Source organism: Toxorhynchites rutilus, chromosome 1, assembly GCF_029784135.1.
Source record: "Toxorhynchites rutilus septentrionalis strain SRP chromosome 1, ASM2978413v1, whole genome shotgun sequence".
Taxonomy (NCBI): Eukaryota; Metazoa; Arthropoda; class Insecta; order Diptera; family Culicidae; genus Toxorhynchites; species Toxorhynchites rutilus.
Window position 1 is genome coordinate 27,520,293 of NC_073744.1, and position 19,500 is coordinate 27,539,792.

Sequence of the window (19,500 nt, forward strand, 5' to 3'; positions counted from 1 at the left end):
CGATATACTCTCCCCGTGCAGAACACAAACAATGTAGCTGTTATATTTTAGTGTGTTAGATAACATTTAAAAAAAGAATTGTACAACTTTCAGTCGCAAGTCAAACACATCAACACTGTGTGAAGAAAAACACAGTTTTTGCTCAATACTAAACCCCTGAAGCCAACACTATAATAATAATAATATCTAACCCCGCACACAAACACAAATATATGGATATATGTATCTACACGAATGTATTTTTTGGAGGAAATAGCCCTACCAACCTTTCAACTTTAGTGTGTTTTAACGTGGAGGCGGATAATTTCCGATGCAACGGAGATTTGAGTGTACCAAATGATAATGAATATGTAGAAAATGCGTTTCTTGGCACCGTAAGAAAACCCCAGCCATGTAAAAAGGACTAGATATATAGCATTGCACTGTCACTGATTGCCGTCGACCACTCAGTCTAGATCGTTGTAAGGAAAACTTTGATCTTTGTCGGTAGAATATATTTATGAGACCCAAATTCCCCCAATTGAAGTATTATTACGTAATAGACCAACTCTCTGGAGGCAAAACAAACAAATCAAGAAAGCAGTGGCCCCAATTCAACTTGGAATTGCGTCCCACGAACGGAAGGGCATCAAGCAAACCAAACCGAGTCTAGTGGCAGCATCTGTTCATCGTCACATTAAACCGAGAGCAACGCGCAATGGGGAATAGAAAGTCTCCATTGCCAGAGATTCCCCCGGCCCTCCAATGGATGGAATTGCTAGTCCTACATACATACGCAAACCGCTCCGTTACCAGATGAGGTTCGCCAAATACGAAGATAACACCCGTGGGATCCTTATAAATCAAGGCCCGCCCCACCGGCTGAACCCTCTGAAGAAGACGTCAGAACATTAGAAATTAAATTATTACGCGCTCGTTTTTCAACCCACACCCCAACCATAGCCAGCCCAAAAGGGTACCAGCGCCCGTTCCAAGCGGGATCTGTTCTGCTTGTTTAACACCGAGTAAACCCTTCCACATTTCCAGATAATCTGGTCAGCATGGAACCCACACACACACAAACGCCCATTCAAACTTTACAGCCCGTAAATCATCGGAGGCTGGTAGTAGTGTTTGTGTTTTTCAGGCACACAAAATCCATTCCCTTTCTGAGTTTAATTAATTGTTTTACAGCGTTCCTGTCTCGATCCAAAGTCCGATAAAATTTCACATACAAAAAGAGACAGACAGGAAAAAAAAGTTAGCCAAGCTGGATTTTGATTTGCGAAACATACAAAGACCAAACAATTAAGCTACGAGGAAGGGAAAAGTGGCAATTGATGTTGTTAGATATTTGAAAGTCATAATGGAAAAACAATCTTTTTCCTCTGTGGGTGTATGCGTTGTTGTTCGCTAGCTGTCTCCCACCCGTCGGGAGCAGACGGTAATCAATTTTCCACCGGAATTGGCAAGCACAAAAAAAAATCAGACTCACTCCTTAAGCAGCCGGAGAAAAACAAGAAAAAAAATACCGGTATAAACCTCGGCCACTGGCTGCCCGGCAGCGGTTCGCGTTAAGTCGTCATCTTATCGCCAGCAGAATAAATCCATTTTGCGCACCGTTACACTTGAGTAGGCGGGGAAAAAAACCAAATGGATGATGACAAGGGCGTGCTGGATGGTGTGCTTCTGGAAGATGTGGAAATGTCATCTCGGTAGAGTGGGGGGGGGGGGAAGTGTGCAATCACGAAAAAAAACAACCCCGAATGAATAGTCGTAGTGTCATTTATTCGCCAACAAATCCTCACGCAAATCCTCCGAAACCCCAAAAGAGCGAGTGTTTTCCAGTGATAAAAGAAACTATTTTAAATGGAAACAGAAAGCGCACTGTGCGGTTGTTTGGGATTCAGCTGAAACCCAAGGAGCCATCACCACCGTCACTTGAATGAATTTCGATTCATAGTCGTCCCCGGATTCTGCTACACCAGCTAAACGTAAGTTATTTAATTCCTTCCACATACGAGTATATGCTTCCACAGCTAAGGAACTCAGATTTGTCTGGGGGTGTGATTCATTTCGCAGCAACTGATAATGGGACAACCAACGGTACAAAATATTTTATTCATATTTATTCAAGCGCTTCAACTCACCACGATGCTATAGAAAATGCCCCTTGCAACTGTCATTGTATAGATTTCGTCCTGTGTCGTCAAGCATACACAGAAAACTAGTGCGAAAGGGAAGCTGTGTGACCACTATTGAAAGAAACACTGCTTTTTTTATTTATTTTTGAATTCCTTTCAGACAAACAACAATGGCATGCACTAGTATTACGAGTTGGTGCTTTCCTATCTCCGAAGACATGATTAACTTGTTCCTGTGAGTACCCTTCAGGTGCAATCCGTACGATCTTTCACATTGTACCTCATTGGGCTTTGCTCTCATAGATCATTATGTTGACTTTAGTTTTATCTTTTTTTGAGCTTATCGGTTTCGTTTGACACTGAGCCGATTCATGACTGAATCTGCTAAGGCGTCATTCACGTGAGTTTTGCAAGTCAACTCTTCCGCCCCGCGTGCGAAAGCTTCACTCGACGTCACTGACAGGCTACCTATAACGTTCTTAATATGCAACCCTTGTGGAATGACATAATTAAAATTACTAGCTGACCCGGCAAACTTCGTCCTGCCCAAATTGACGTTTTCTTACTAAGCCAACGTTCATGTGTTTAATATAATAATACGATAGTTTACGAGTATTTCGTCTGGGCTGTCCCTGGTTCGAATCCGGTTTCCACTGAAGACCCTAGAACATTTCATTGTATAACGATTTTAGCCAGTGTTCAAAATCATGTTATCTATGTCTACCGAAACGCGCGCGTGGCTCAAGCTTTTGTAGACTACTCATTCATATATTTTTTTCAAATCTAATTTACAACAACAATAACGCAACAAAAATCCATCATCGTCAATACGAACTATCATTTATGCAAACATAGAAACATTGAAACATTCACAACACAGATTTCGCATGTGAGAGACACAATTCTTTGAACTTAGCCATTGTTGCCGCTCGTTTAATATTTCTGGGCATCGAATTGAAGAATTTTAATATTTTATACAATAGTGAATTTTGGGACCTGCTAAATAAAAAGTTAGGTGTTCTTGCATCAATCGCGTTTCTTGTATTATACCTATGCAAATCACTTCCTAGTTCAATTCGATCACACAAGTATCGAGGCAGCATATCATTCAAAATTTTAAAGATGAACACCATTGTCAAGTAATAAATCCTTTGCTTCACAGATAACCACTGTAGCACGTCCAACATTATGACAGAGGAAGTGTACCTATGACATCTTAAAATTAATCGCATGATTTTATTTTGTAACCGCTGCAATCGTAATAGTTGTGTATTATTTGCAAGAAACAGGATTGATGAGCAGAAGTCTATGTGTGGTGAGACGAGTGATTTATATAGTTTGACTTTACTAATTGCGTTTAACTCATTCTTCAAACGACAAATGACGCCGTACGTTTTTAGCAACCTTTTTGATAACATTATCAATGTGAGACTTAAAAGTTAGTCTGCCATCAATAACTACTCCCAGATATTTTTTATTTTATTTTATTTATTCATCGTCTTCGAGAGTATCGTACAGACTAGTTATACTTATGATATATTCTTAATCCTAGCTTTAAAATAATCTTTGGTCATGTTGAATCAAAAATTTGGCAGACATTGTTGAAGGCTCGAAGGCAGGAACTGAATGGATTATTGTAGCCATAGCATGTTCTATGTCCGGGAACAGCAATTAATGTGGAGAAACGCAGCTGACGTTGAGGAACGTTTATTGGAATATGCAGAAGAAGATCTGCACACTCGATGTTTTCACTGAGGATGTCGAATACAATCAGTCGTTGCATCTTCAGTCGCCTTGCCGTGAGCAATTCCAAGTCGATTACACGACAACGTTCCGAATAATGGGGAAGATGGACGGGATCATTCCACGGGAGATGTCGCAATGCAAATCGAATGAAACATTTTTGTACACGCTCGATACGTACAATCTCGGAAACGTGGTATGGGGCCCAGACCGGTGCAGCGTACTCTAAGTTGCTCCTCACTAAACTACAGTACAAAGCTTTTAGTGCATATACGTCGGTGAACTGTGACGCATTCCGACGTATAAATCCCAGGATAGAGAATGCTTCGGAGGTGATAGCTGAGATGTTAGAGATGAACCAGCCTTTGGCTGAAAATCTCTTTAATAAAGAAAGAAAAAAAAATAGCTGAGATGTGATCGTGGAAACGTAGCTTTGAGTCCATGATAACACCCAAGTCACGGATAGAATGTACACGATCCAAGAAAAGAGTGTCGATGTTGTATCGGTAGTCTATCGGCTCGTAGCAACGACTAAAGGTGATCACCTTGCACTTACTTGTGTTCACACGCATGCCGTTGTCTTTGTACCACTGCGCTAGAGAATGGATATCGGCCTGCAAACTGCAGCAGTCCGCAGCTGATTTGATGACTCGGAAAATTTTAAGGTCGTCGGCAAACAATAGTTTTCCAGAAGATATTCGTAGGCACAAGTCATTTATGAAGATTACAAATATCAATGGCCCTAGTACACTTCCTTGGGGGACTCCGGACGCTATATCGAATGTTGCGGATCGTGCTGAGTTCACCTCAACAAAAGCTTTCCTACCGGTCAGGTAAGACATCAACCAATCGGATATCCAATCAGGAAAACCCATGTGCTTCAGTTTTCTCACCGTAAGAATATGCGGAACAGTATCGAAAGCCTTCGAGAAATCAATATAAACAGAGTCCACTTGATTTCTGTGTTCAACTTCACGAAAGAGCACGTTGGTGTAGCATAATAAATTGGACGTTGTGGAACGATGGGGTACAAATCCATGCTGGAACTCAGATATCATCGATTTCGCTGCAGACAGTAGCACTGTGTGGATCAGTGATTCGAGTAGCTTCCCTAGGCAACAAAGGATGGATATTCCACGGTAATTTTCAACGCGCCGCAAGCTGCCTGATTTGTAGATAGGAATCATCTTCGCAGTTTTCCATAGGCTAGGGAATGTTCTTTCCTCGAGAGACTTGTTAAAAAGTATTGTCAGAGGAAAGGCCAATGATGAAGCGCAGTTCTTCAACAGGATAGGTGCTAAGTCGTCCACTCCGGCTCCTTTCGTCGCGTCTAGTTTTTGCAATGATCTTAAAACTTCCTCGTGGGTAAAATTGAAGAATGGTAGGTGGATATGATGCGACGGTAGGTTGCGAAAACATCCAGATCCTAGTTGAGGCAGCTCAGTCATGAACACGCTTTGGAAGAATCGTCGAAAAAGATCAGCAACTTCATCAGGTAGGTTTGCTGTTGTGTTACCGTATTCGACAACTTGTGGTACTCGATTACTCGCTCTTTGTTCTCTAACGAATTTCCAGAACGCCGTAGGGTTCCGTTTCATATCAGATTGAAGTCTCTGCTGGTAGGCCCTGTAGCTGTTCTCTACAAGATCCTTATAGCATGTTTCCACGATGCGAAGAGATTCACGGTTTTCGTTTGATTTATTGATGAAGAATCGTTTGCGTGCTTTACGCAGTTTGTTTCGCAGCCTTCGCAACTCTGCAGTCCACCAAGGCTTCCTGGTGTTCCTATTAATAGAACGGTGGCGTCGGGGTACTTTCGAATGTATGATCTCAAACAGGGTATCATAAAACATATGGGTGGCGGAATCAACTGTACGACCTTGAAGAAGTTCCTCCCATTCGACCAATGAAAATACGCTATTTAAAGAGTTGAAGTCACATCGTCTAAAATCCAGATCAAAGGAATCAGTCGTGGCTGAAATATGCATACAGCTCTGCATGTCCATTTGTAGTTCGAATGGTGGGTGGTGCGGATCAACGGGTAGAAGTGGTGATATCGGCGGCTGGCCTTCAAAATTATCTGGAGCGTTTGTAAAAACCAAATCAAGTAGTCTGCCATTGATGTTTGGAATAGAGTTGATTTGTACGAGGCCATAGGATGAGATGGATTCAGTGAGCACGAGTTCTGGATCGCTAGAAGCATTCACAGGCAAGTATCCGTTGACATCCTCATCAAAACCCCATTGCAGATGAGGAAGATTATAATCGCCGAGCAATAAAACGATATCGTTAGCCGAAGATCGGTCCGTCAAGGACTGAACAGCGAGAGTGTGGTTGGAATACAACGCCGTCTCAGAGTTTGGTCGAAAGTAAATGCCGAGGAGGTACAAATATCGGTTGGATAGTTTCACACAGACTACCATTTGCTCAAGCGTACTACAATGAGGTATCGAAACCTCGGTACAGTGCAGTGTGGCTTTCACTGCGACAAGCACTCCGCCACCTCTTGTGAGGCTACTGGTTGCTTCACTACGGTCACAACGAAAAATTGAATAATCGGATGATAATTCAGCGTCGCATATATCGGACCGGAGCCATGTTTCAGTAAGAATGACAACATCATAATGACTGCTCGACAATCCTAGCTGTAAGCGTGAAGTTTTAGTGCGAAGGCCTCTGACATTTTGGTAGTAAATGGAGAAAAAGTGTTGCTTTGGCGAGAAACTATCGCAATCACCACAGTCAGTAACCGGAAGCACAGGATGATGAGCTACAGGATCGTTCCGCTGTGTCGATGCGTTTGTCGGACGCTGGTGGCCCGAAGATGACGATGAGCTAGAAGTGTTTCGCATTTCAGGCAGCGCATTGCTCGGAATGAAGGTGTACTTGCCTGCAATTATGGGTTGGATGCCAGCTGCCCCGCACTCGAGCACAGGACCGGGACGACTGGGTGTCGCTGACATCAATGGCTCGACTGTGACGAGGGAGTCAGAGGCATCCATAGAGCTTGCAGGTGTGCGTCCCGGTTGACTGGTTTGTGATGCATACGTGGGTAGTAGACTAGGAATAACATATGTTACCGAGATGGAATTGCTCGAATCACAGCTGTACTTGCCTGAGTGAGAGGCTTGGAGAACCCCCAATCCAGACTCAATCGCAGGACCGGGATGGCTGCTGGGCGTTAGCGGAAATGGCTCGACTGCGATGAGAGGATTGAAGGCCTCCTTCGTGCTTGATGGTATGCATCCCGGTGAGTTAGTTGACTCAGTAAGTTGGTTGAATGAAGAGGATCTTGGTTGCTATGTTGAGTAGTCCACCATTTTGTTTCGCCGTTCTCGCTGAATTTTATAAACCGGGCATTCACTGCTCCAGGCAGAGTGGTCAGTTTCAATATTCAGCTTACGCTCAACTCGCAGTTTCGCACAGTTTGCACATTTTTCTATGCGGGATTTGCATTCTTTAATCGAATGGTTATCACTGCAAATAGGGCAGATAACTTTCTCTACTATTTTATTTCTTCGACCCGTTCAATAGTCTCACCATCGATTTCAAAATTACCGTTATCTGGAGTTTGAAATGAGAATGTATTTTGTATTATTAACAATTAACTTTAATTGTTTGAATTTCAACCACCGAGCAAGAGAATGAAGATCTTCGTTCAAGTGCTCCGCGATTACATTTAACTCCTTAGCTGCGATGAACAGAAAAGTGTCATCCACGAACAAGTTGATATCACAAAAACGTAAAACCCGCCGCATATCATTAATATATAAAATGAATAAAATGGGCCCTAACACACTTCCCTGTGGTACACCAAGTGTGTTATCGATGGGAGTAGAAATAAAATCGCTGAAGCGAGTCTTTTGAGTTCTATTACACAAGTAGCTTTCAAACCATTTGAATAATGTCCCTACAATTCCAAAGCGGCCCTAGAAATTGTTTCAAAAGCGCGTTTCAAATCCAAGAACACCGCAAAAATAGTTTCTTTAGCCTCGATATTCTCTTCCCATTTTGCCAACACCAGATTTAGTGCGGTCTCACAAAAGTGTCCCTCTCGATATCCCGACTGTTCCGGTATCAGCAAACTGTTATTGTCAATAAATTTCATCAGCTGGCCTTTCACAACAAGTTCTAAAATTTTTTCTAATGTGTGCAACATGTTAATAGGGCGGAACTCTTCGGCTTTATCCGTCCCATTAACTTTGGGGATGGGAACCACAAGAGATTCCATCCAAACTTCAGGCACGTGCCCAGTTTGCAATTATTCATTTATCAGGCCTAGCAATTCGTGTCCAATAACATGAAAGCAATCTTGTATCACTTTTGCGTTGACATTGTCGATACCAGTCGATTTATGAAAGGAAAAACAAATATCTCTCAACTCTGCAAATGTGATGGGTAGAAAACATTCTAATCTGCAATTGCTGCTTATCGGCTGTATTATTTCGTATGCCTTACTGACCAATTCAATACTTTGATTGATCAATTGAACACTATTCACGAAATAACTGTTGAATTTTTCCGCAATGATTTGTTCCGAATGTTCTTCTGAACCTTCAAAAGTTATGCACCGAGATAAACTATTTTTAGTGTTAAGTAAACTTTTTAGTATTTTCCATAACTCCTTGCTGTTATTCTGATGTTGATCGATTTTCCTCTGTATGTATTCACATCTTGTCTTTTTCAAGGCTTGTGAATATATATTCAGCACGCAGGTGTACCTTTTCCAATCGTTCTCTATATTACTTCTACAAAATTTTGAGTACATTTTATCTCGTTTACGTTTGAGACGTAAGAGTGATAAAGTGTACCAACTGTTCGAATAATTCAAATTGATTTGTTTCTCAAAAACTAGGCTATTGGTACACTCTTTTAAAATATTAGTGAGAACAGCTGCTTTCAAATCCAGATTGTCAGTTATTGCAGTGAAATCCAGGTTTCTAGCAACAAGATTCCTTTGAATACTTGTTCCAGCACTTGATTTTAACTCTATTTTCTTCACGTTCACTCTGTTCATTCTCAAAATAAAGTAAAAATTGTCTCATGATCCGTTATTTTAAATTAGGCCTCTATCAAACAATGAACTGTATTAAAATTAGAGAATACGTGATCTATCAAAGTTCTACAGTTTTTCGAAATTCTTGTAACTTCTGTAACAGTCTGTTTCAATTTGTAAAAATCAGATAGTTGCTTCAAGTGCTTCAAATTCTACACGTTGAGCCAGTCGATATTGAAGTCACCAGCAATTACTGGGGGAATGATACAAAATTCCAAAATTTCCCATCTGCATACTTCTTTCAACTGAAATTGCCAAGAACCAATTATTTTCAACAGATTCGTTTAACCGAATGTTGAATTTAATCGATTCTTTTGCGTAAATAGCAACTCCTCCAGTGTGTCTGGAATGTGAAAGGCAAAAAGCAACTTCGTAACCCGGGATGCTATATTGATCGAATGAATTCTCATCAACAATATGAGTTTCAGAAAGAAAGACTAATCGTGGACGGAAATTTTCTACAAGTTGGCGCATTGCCACATAATTTGTAGAAAGCCCAGCTATATTGAAGTACAATATTTCTAACTTCCTCTCACATCTTCTTTCCTTGGGTTGCTATTTACTAGAAAAAAATGTTGATTTCTTTCTTTCTCCGATACACTGGATACTGTGTACTATAAGCTGTGTGGTTTATGTTCAATTTAAATTTTTGCTCTTGATTAACTTTTAAACAATTTACGCACCTAAATTCAGTTGACGAGCATCCAGATGGTATATGTTGTTCATTACATCTTGAGCATTTATCTTCATTACTACAAACTTTGCACTTGCACTTCTCCACATTTGAAACAACGTAGAACATTAAAGGCCTCAGCAACTGAACACTTATCCCATCCGTTGCTTACTTTACGAGTACTCATCAGACATCCATAAGTGTCATGATCTACTTCAATAATCGTATTATATTGTTGTACTTTAAACGTGGATTTTCATATTCTGCAACAATTTTAACATCTCCAATCTTGATGTCAGCATTTTGACTTTTTTAAAAGATCAACGAAAACGTCTGAGGAATATCGATCACTCATTCCCAATAGCTTCAATCTTGGTTTTAATGGTTTGGGAACAACAGCGCTAAACTTTTCTCTCAGATTACTTTACTCAGATTACTTTATGTTATTTTTCAAAGTTTCAATGTTATCCCCTGCCGCACACTCAACAATAATCGAGCCGTCTTTTCCGTTCCTAAAATTGCTAATTTTATGGATTCTTGGATTTAATTTTTCTTTTAAAAATTTTCGGGTTTCGTCATTATTTTGCGACTCGACAGGTTTAAACACGATAACAGGACAAGCCTTACGTTTTTTACGGATTTTGCACTCTTTAATACACTTGCATACGTTCGTGCATTGTTTTCAACCTTTTCGCCATTACCATTGTCATTAATTTCTATTTGTATCGGTTCCTCACGCTTATTCATTATAATTTGTTTTTTCCTACTAGGGCAGTCCGGTTCCGAACCAGCCGTTCTATTACTCAGAGTAGGTTTCCTGTTCATCCCAGCTATTTTTTTATCATCGTTACTATTTTCAACAAATGAACTTTTCAAGTCCTTCAAGTGTTGAGAAATACTGATATCGATACTTCCCATCTTTTGAACTAGCCGTTCATCGAAAGATCTGATCAGTTTCTCCATCTCTTTTTCCATTGCAATCTTTATTTGATCATCGATGTTTTTCTGGATCTCGCTTAAAGAAAGTGAGAGAGAAAGTCTTCACTTCTCCGAAGTCCAGAATATCATCTCGCGAACAATAGCTCTTATCCGACAGACATTCAGTACACTTAAACTGAACATTTTCATTCTCAGCTATAAGTTTTGCAGCTGATTTGTGAGGGATGTACAGCGTCGATGATATCGAGCGCCGTAAATTCCCCCGCAAGCAACTGGATCATCATTGATCATTATTTTACTTTCACACACTCATCTTGCATACAATATCCCGTGCAAGCGGCAGCAATAGCTAAGAACAAAACACACATTGAACACAAAGGGACAACCAAACAATTGCTACAGCCGCCACCAAAGCGATAGCAGACCGTAGCGTTATTTCCAATTTAATTGATGAAAACCAGAGTGAATGAAATCATGCACTTATACTTATCTGGATCATCGATTTAATTAGACGTTGGATACAACTTTTTTCACGATTGCGCACAATTTCACATACAAAATAATAAATTGAACGGAGCACAATTTCTACACAAGCTACCATGTTCGCAATTTAAAATATTCACTTCATATAAAAATTCAATTTTCCGAATTCTCCGACCTCTCTTCAAAGCTTTCCGATTTTGTTCCGATTTTTCTCTCCGCTATATTGACCTACGGGTAGAGACGAATACAGTAAGTTACATTTAATGCGACATTTAACTTATTGGACAGACCTGTAATGCGACACGTTTAATTGGACATTTTTACCTCTTTTTACCTTGCACATTTTTGTAAACATCGAGTTCGGAGCCCAAATTATGGTCGCACATTGAATGTCGCCACCAGACGTCGACACTAAACCACTTTCATCGTCAATGTTCAATTAGAGGTCAAAATCGCCTCCAATGCGGCACTGAGTGGTAATAAACGAAATAAAGACAGCTCAAATCGGACGAATGATTCCTCAGGTTTTGCGCTTACTAACACATTTGACCTTGCATTTTTATTTATGTACAGTGTCGGACAAAACATTAGGACCACTGATCAGACATAAAGAGAAAGTTTGAGAGAATTGAGAGAAAATAATCCAATCCAGTGCTTCAATTCATTTATAATAATTTATTTGCATTGTTCGAAGAAATTTATTACATCTGTAGTTAAAGCAGTAATCATTCATTGAAAAATGCTTTTAAGCATACTTAACAACTAGAATGACGCAACAAAAATTAAGACCGGAAAGAAAGTTCATTTGCGAACTTCAGATGTTTCGACGTCAGCATCGGGACCTTTAGGAGGCTTTTACCGCCTAGCCCTAGCCGTTCGGTTCGTCCCGGACCTTTTTCAAGGCATTGAAGGAATCTTTTTTGGAGGGTCGCTTTATGTTGAGAAGAGCGCAAAATGGAGATAAATGTGTGTATATTTAGTTGCTTCAAGCCATCGATACATGGCTTTGTGTGCGTACGTGCGTGCTTCATAACCCCATTTGTATCTGCTGCCGTGTGCATTGGCCCTGTCGCGATGCATCAATCATATAATATTTTGATGCTATGATGGACGATTGTTTGGTGGTGCAAATTATACATCCGCGATAATAAATATTAATAAATAGGATGGTCGCGGAAGAAGAATATTTGCGCTAGGGTATGAACAATGGATTTCTGCTGAGGCAAATAGTTAGATCTTTTCTTTATCTCGAGCATGAGAATGTAATGCAACAGTTATATTAACAGCAGCGTTTCTATTGAGAATAGCGCAAAATGATGAGAAGTGTTTATATTCTTAGTCACTTCAAGTCAACAATGTATGACTCTGTATGCATGCTATGTTGAACGTTTGTTTGGTGCTCGTTGTACGAACGATGTCTAGAGGTGCGATTCCACTGAGACAATGATATTTGATACTTGCACCTATTGCCATGGTTGTTGGTGCCAAAGAAAGGTTGATGTAATTATGAGACGTGGAATAATGGTGCTGATGCAACATGCGTATAATCGCCTGTAGCCGAGTGTATGTCAAAAATGACTTTGACATTGACTTGAAACAAAGTGCAACATGCGATCAGCTTGTGTATTGTTGTGCGAGGGCAAGAATGGATCATCAATCAATTATCGTCAATTGATTCTACAATAAAAAAAAACATTTCAGAGCGACCAAACCATTCTACTAAACAGTTACTTCTAAAATTTCGCAGCATTCTTAAATAATATCCGAAGTTATTTACAAGCGACTTGAACAAAATAACAGCGCAGTTCTACGCCAACAATGTGGTCGTGTCTCGGATACAACCTCCTATATTTTTTACGGTAGTGGAGGGCATTAAGCACAAAGGTTTTGGATCGTCCCGAATACTCTGCGATTTCGTGTTGGCTGCTGCCTACCTTGAACATTTCGTGCAATTATACGCGCGACCCATTTTGACGTAGGACTACGTCTTTCATTTCTATACCGGGGTGTAAAATCAAAGTTTCGAAAACGAAAGCGTTACGCCGGAGACCGAGATTTTGAGCGTTAATAGCTCCTAAACAACTGAACGAAATGGTATGATAAACACTTCATTCGAAAGATAAAATGTCTACGCGTTCTATACTTGTTACTTTTTGATCCAAAAACTTGTTTCAATAGTCATAAAGTTGCTTTAAAAACAGGCTATTGAAATCACCAATCGGTATATAAGCGAGCGCCGCTCGGAAATCCATTCAGTTCTAATTGAACAGCGATTTGAGCATGTTGTCGCTGTTGTGGTGAAGCTCTTCGTTTATTATGAAAGCGCGGATGAACGGTGTCACCAAGAGCCTGTTTGTGCACCCTAGGCCAGAAGGGAATCCATCAGGAGGAGAGTGATGCCACAAACGGTTCCCCGGGAAGATCTCGAAGCAGCCGCTACACACACACACACACACACACACATACATACATACATACACGCGCGGAATTCTTTCCGTTTGGATGCCATTCAGCATCGAGAAAGATCCAGAAAATAATCTGCCAGTTCCTCTGGGAATTTGAAATTACATTCATGTGAAAGAGTTTATTTTAATGTTTTCTATCCATGTATTACTGTGACCAAATACATTTGGTTTTGTGATTTTTCAATCAATCGCAATTAACAGAATAGCTTCTGAAGATTATTCTTCCCCATCAGTAGGATATTTTCGTATCCAATATTGGATGCATAAAACCTTGTACCTTTAACGTAACGCTCTCGTTTTCGAAGTTCCCCAAATATTCATTCATTCAGAATGAATTCAGATTCAACTTCAAACAAATGATCTCTAAATCAACGATAGTCCTACGTCACCCTTGCGGTTATACCATATACATAACCAACTTCCTGTTTTTTTTTCGTTAACTGTAACTAGAATTCGATAATTAAAACCTCACATACTTCTTGTGGATTTTCGAGAAAAAAATGTGATGCGAAATGTCTTAAAAATGGAAGGAATCTTGGAACCTTGGAATCTGGAAGGAATATTAAAACTTGTTTTGAAAACACTGATTTCACTGATGCCATATTTTTATGATTTTGGTAGGCCTGTTTACATATAGATCCCTTTTCACATTTTCTACTGATGCTGCTATTGGTCGTCAAGAACTGAAGCCTAAAGGCCGTAGTCGAGAAACATGCAACAGACATATATGAACACCTAAAATTAATTTTATGACGGATATGTTTTGAAACTCTCACATATTAGCTATCTTTTTGCAAAGTTGGTTTATTGAACCTCCTCTCCTAAGCTAAATACTCGCACCTTGGACTTAACGCTACCCATCAAATTCTGTGCAACGCTTGCGTCATCTTTCTTACACTCTTTCACCCACCCTATCTTCAAATCCTGGACGTTTGTAAAGGCCCCTGTTTTACGGACTTTGCCCTTCATAATCGCCCCTATTTTTTCTGTTGGATGAAGTTCTGGCAAGTTTGGCGGATTTATCTCCTTTACATGAAGCACATTTACCCGAAAGCAATGTTCACCCGAATGAAAAAAGAAAAAAATCCGACAAATCAGGTTATAAGTTTTGTCAAATCTCTTGTTAATTAATAAGATTGAATCAATGAAACATGAGAGAGCAACAAAAATACGCAATAAAATAAAAAATACTAATGCGAAAATTTTAAAATGATGCGGGAGACTTCGCTGATTTATTTTTAGAAAGTGGTGTAGACACAATCAACACTCCGTCTTCTTTCCTTTCCGTATTACTCTTTAAGGCTAGGAGAAAATTTATAAATGATCACGTTCTTTGGATTTTTTTTCGAAAATTAAGCAGATAATTTTTATATGAAAAGGTTACGCAATCTGAATCGGTCGCCGTCCCGTCGTTGGAAGCGACGGTCTCTCGCATGAAAATCTGTGTTCCACCGATTACTCGGTTAGTTAAGAACATAGCAAATATAGCATTCATATTTCAATGCAAAAATAAATGAAGGAGCTTCTCTGTCAAGTTGTGTTCAACTAAATTAATTAATTTAATAACGCTTATCACAATTAAATATTATAATACCTTCTAATCTATCTAGAAAATATATTTCTGTCTGTCTGTTTGTTTGTCTGTCTGATTCATAAAAATTGGTATGTAAGGATTTTTGGGGTCGGAGAAGGTTCTTATGATAATTCGAGACCCCTTTCCCCCCTCTAGGGGGGAGGGGGTTGGTCTGTCATGCAAATGAAACACAAATTTCTACATTACTCGAGAATTTATCAAGCAAATGAAACCAAATTTGACATGTGGAGATTTTAGGGTGCAATTTTCTGTTTAGATACTCCTCCCCTCTCTCTAAGGGGGAGCTGTCATACAAATGAAACACAAATTTCAGCATTACTCGAGAACTAATCAAGCAAATGGAGCCAAATTCGGGATGTGAGGATTTTTGGGTACGAGTAAATGGGTAAATGTACTACGATGGTATGACACACCTTCCTCCTCTGGAAAGGAGAAGGGGTCCCATTGAAGTAATGCACATATTTCAATCAAACATATTCCAACCAAACATGACTATTGAAAATTTTCGGAAAACTCTGAAGGAAAATGGGAAAATTCGAAAAATTCAATTCGCATGTGTTCTACAATTACATATTGACAAGCGTTGTTCGTCCATTTGCGGTAACGAAATTGATCTTTGTTCGAATATGGAAATGGGTTTAAATGTGATAAAACGCACTCCTATATCGTCTTCTATCTATATAAATAAAAATGGATCACCGAATGTGTTGATAAGAGCAAAACTCGAGAAAGGAATTGTCCGATTTAGGGATGCCTTCATTCTATATTATTTTCTGTATCAAACTTTTATCTCATGTAACGGAGAAACATGTTATTTGCAAGTGTATGAAAAATCTTGCACGAGAATTGTGTCTGAAAATAATCTGATATTATAATGTCACGTTTTGGTAGAAGTACTGAAATTTTATAGTAAAAATTTATAGGAGGTTGTGTTCAAGACACGACCGCATTGTTGACGTAGAACTACGCTGTAGTTTAATTTAAGTCGCTTGTTTATAACTGCGGATATTTTTTTATAATGCTACGAAAAATTTGAAATAACCATTCTACCAGTTTGGTCTCCATGAAATGTTTTATTTATTGTTGAATCATTTGACGATAATTTTTTGATGATTCATTCTTGTGCTCGAAAAACAATACATGCTCGAGATACACGCAGCTGTCATCCTTAGTGGAGACAGTTTTGCTACTGGCAAGCGAAACCAAATCGCATACAACATTTCAGAACAACATTTACTTTCTTGGTGACTAAATAAATGAAATAAACTCTATATGTTAATCTCAACAACCTCGAAAAGAGTAGCACTGCTTCAGTATGATCAAGAATAGCGCAAATGCAGTTCAAAGCAGTTTTCCGACTGGCACGCGACTGGCATTCGTCTGTAATCTTCAAAAAGACCCTTGGGAAACGTTACTTCATCCATAATATTACTCCTCCATCCCCATTGCCTTGATAAAGGCATTCGATCCCTCGCGTCCAGCTCGCCCAGCAACGATGTTGTTCAGTCGATTTCCTCACGAAGAATGAAAGTTTGCCTCAGCGAGATCCACTGTTTGTACTCTAGGCAAATATTCCCCTTCATTCTTATTCTTTTCCTTTGTTCGCGGAGACTTTACATCTTACGATTTCCCCTTCGTTGCTCGATAAGTTGCTCGTTATTGATAGCTCTGTTCGGGAAAGCACACAAATGGACAGAATGTAAAGGAAACGGGAATGCATCCAATTTTCATTAATTTAAACCATATACAGACTATGGGATTATAATGTATAGCATATCAAACAAATCTTAGGGAATTTCCTATTCGTTTGGTATGTAAATCGCCAAAATCCGTTGGCGACAAAAATAGTTATAACCGTTAACTTTATTTCATAAAAACGTGACCTATTTTCTGATTTGACACCCTTCCTGAAAGACGTAGTTCTACGTCAAAAAAAAAATATTTTCAATGTCTACTATTCACGAATAGGTAAATGTTCCTTCGAATAAACATTGGTTGCACAAACCAGGGTGACACATGAAATACGGAAAAAGTTCTACAAGAATCGACAAAAGAAGTCTGATGGTTCATTGAAAACAGTAAATTGTCCTAAAAATTGTCCTATAAAGTTACCCATCTTCCACAATAAACTTCCTCGCGAGGCACTTTCATCGTATGCTTTGCACCGTAAAACAGTTGAAATGCGTGAAATTGATAGTCTTGCACTTGACACCCGACAGGCAACAGATGGGAATTTGTCGCCTTTCCGCCGATGTCTGGTCGATTGATTGGAATGTTCAATGTGTTACACTCCGACTGTCAATTTCTCCTGCACCATATTTCCGATCCGTTCCGATGAGGTGCTCACTTCGTTTCCCGTTTTTCTTCCGATTTCCAGTTTAGCTCATTCAGCCATTCCGTTTGGGGAAAATGTCAAATTATTTGCTCATATTCTACATCCCTCACACCAACCAGCCGGTTTTTTGCTCCCAACCGAGGGACATTTACAGCGAGTGGGAAAATATATTCAATCTAATATGGTGTGCGGCATTTGCTTTCGTTCGTGAGCTGAATATAATAAAGCGGAAAGCGTTGGGTTGATTAAGATGTGATTTTGCCGCACCCACCCCATCATCCTCAGCCGCATGGTCCGGGGGAGGATCCGGGGAGGATTTGGCAGATTGGCAACTTGATGAGGGATTATGCCCGACTGATGGGAAAGCTTTTAAGCGTTAATCCTTTTTTTGTTGTAAAGAAATAATAATTCCACTCGCATCTCGACAGCTCGGTCCGTAAATTTCGCTGCTGTTTCGCCGCCTCCGCACTAGCCAGATAGATGGGTTTGTTTAACCTGGAGGCAGCTATTTCGGCTCGCTAAAATAATAACACAGGGAAACCATCCACCGAAAAAGATAAGCCCAACTAATCTTTCGCAACTCGCAGATTCGGTGCCGTTGCTGTTGTTATTATTTCCTAAGTGCTGGCGTAATGCAGCTCTCGCAATCAGCTGTCGTGTTTGCAAACGTTAATATCGCTGAGCCAGCGCTAGCTGGCAAAGGATTAAATTCGCTTTTTCCAACCGAGCATGGCGCCGCTTTCAGGCAGAATAATGCCACCGTCAACCACTCCGACACTCGAGAATGATTATGCGTGGTCAGCAGATGGATACATTCAGACGAAGATAACGCCCGATTTCGTGTTTGCGAAAAGTTGACCGCATGGAGAAAAAATGCACTTTTTTTTCAGATAAAATTGTACGAAATTCACCTGAGCTTTTGTTTAATCATCTTATTTTTGTCTCTTTTCAGGTATGTGTATTCAAAAATGATTGAACCCAAATGAATTGCGCTTTTATATTGTAAGTATAACCCACACGTTTTTCATCATCAATTTTTGTTCAATTCAGAGTGAAACGTAACGTTTATTTTTGGTCTCTATACAAGAAGTAGAAAGGAGATTGAAATAAGTGTCACCCATTCAATGATCCGCAATTATTTAGGATGAGTGTGAACCAGAGATGTCATACCTAAATGATCTTAAATCTACCCAAAATTATAGATGGACACTCTGGTTCTGGTTTTGGTTGAATGGCATTTTCTTCTTAAATCGATCATCGTTAACTGGTTTGATAACAAGCTTAATCGAAAATATACGAAGGAAGTTGACCGACAAACAAAGATTCGATTTGGTGTAGTTTTCAATTCGAGGATAACATGTTGTGTTTGGAGGGTGATGTCAAACAATTTGCGAGCAGCGTTCGATTTGAGAAGTAACTGCATTTCCTTAGTCCTATTGAAGAATGGGATTGGAATTGGTAGCATTCTCTCAGAGCACATTCAAACTTTGTGGATGTGGAGATAATAGCTAATCAGACATCTTTGCATATTATTTTTTTCCAAATTTAGTCTGCACCGGGGGTTCTCAAACTATTTTGGGCATGAGATCCCTTTTCTAGAACGAAGTGATACCTCAGACCCCTAAAGTCAAACTTCTTCAATCATACGAAATACTTAGCAATTAAAAATTATTCCTTTCTAAGACTGTGGAAACTAGGCAAGGAATGGAAAATCGACTCAAACTTCAGTGAACATAATCCTTACACATATTTACCTTTGATAAAAAATAAACTATAAAAAAATGGTGGCAATATAGATGCCACTTCCTGTTAACCTCAAAAACGCTGTCGCTGCCTTGTAAGCTCATTTAATAGCGCCTTTGGTTTGTGCGATAATTAAAACAATATGTGTAGTGCAGTGAAAAAACATTTTTTTATACAGACTTAAAGAAAAAATTGAAAAGTTTTATTTTTCATCAAATACACCATTTATTTTTTTGAAAAAACTGCATGATATTGCGGTAGATCCTAAATAGAACGATCACAGTGAAAACTTATCAAATTGTTGCATTTTCAACGAATTTGGACAGAATTTGCTGCCGGTGTTCTA

The 19,500-nt window shown here is 39.5% G+C and overlaps 1 protein-coding gene across 14 annotated transcripts in view; it reads left to right on the plus strand.

Moving 5' to 3' along the window:
* The window catches only part of LOC129777193 (cubilin), a 305,807-nt gene that overhangs the window by 175,552 nt on the left and 110,755 nt on the right, over window positions 1-19,500 (plus strand). For 2 of the 14 annotated variants that reach the window (XM_055783405.1, XM_055783421.1), the window contains exons 1-2: window positions 1,221-1,973; window positions 18,364-18,413. The exons of 10 other annotated variants lie outside the window; for them this stretch is intronic. The gene's annotated coding sequence lies outside the window, so the exon portion shown is untranslated. Of the gene's footprint in view, window positions 1-1,220; window positions 1,974-18,363; window positions 18,414-19,500 lie in introns of those variants that run through there. 2 more of the 14 variants (XM_055783413.1, XM_055783430.1) reach the window with 1 other exon arrangement.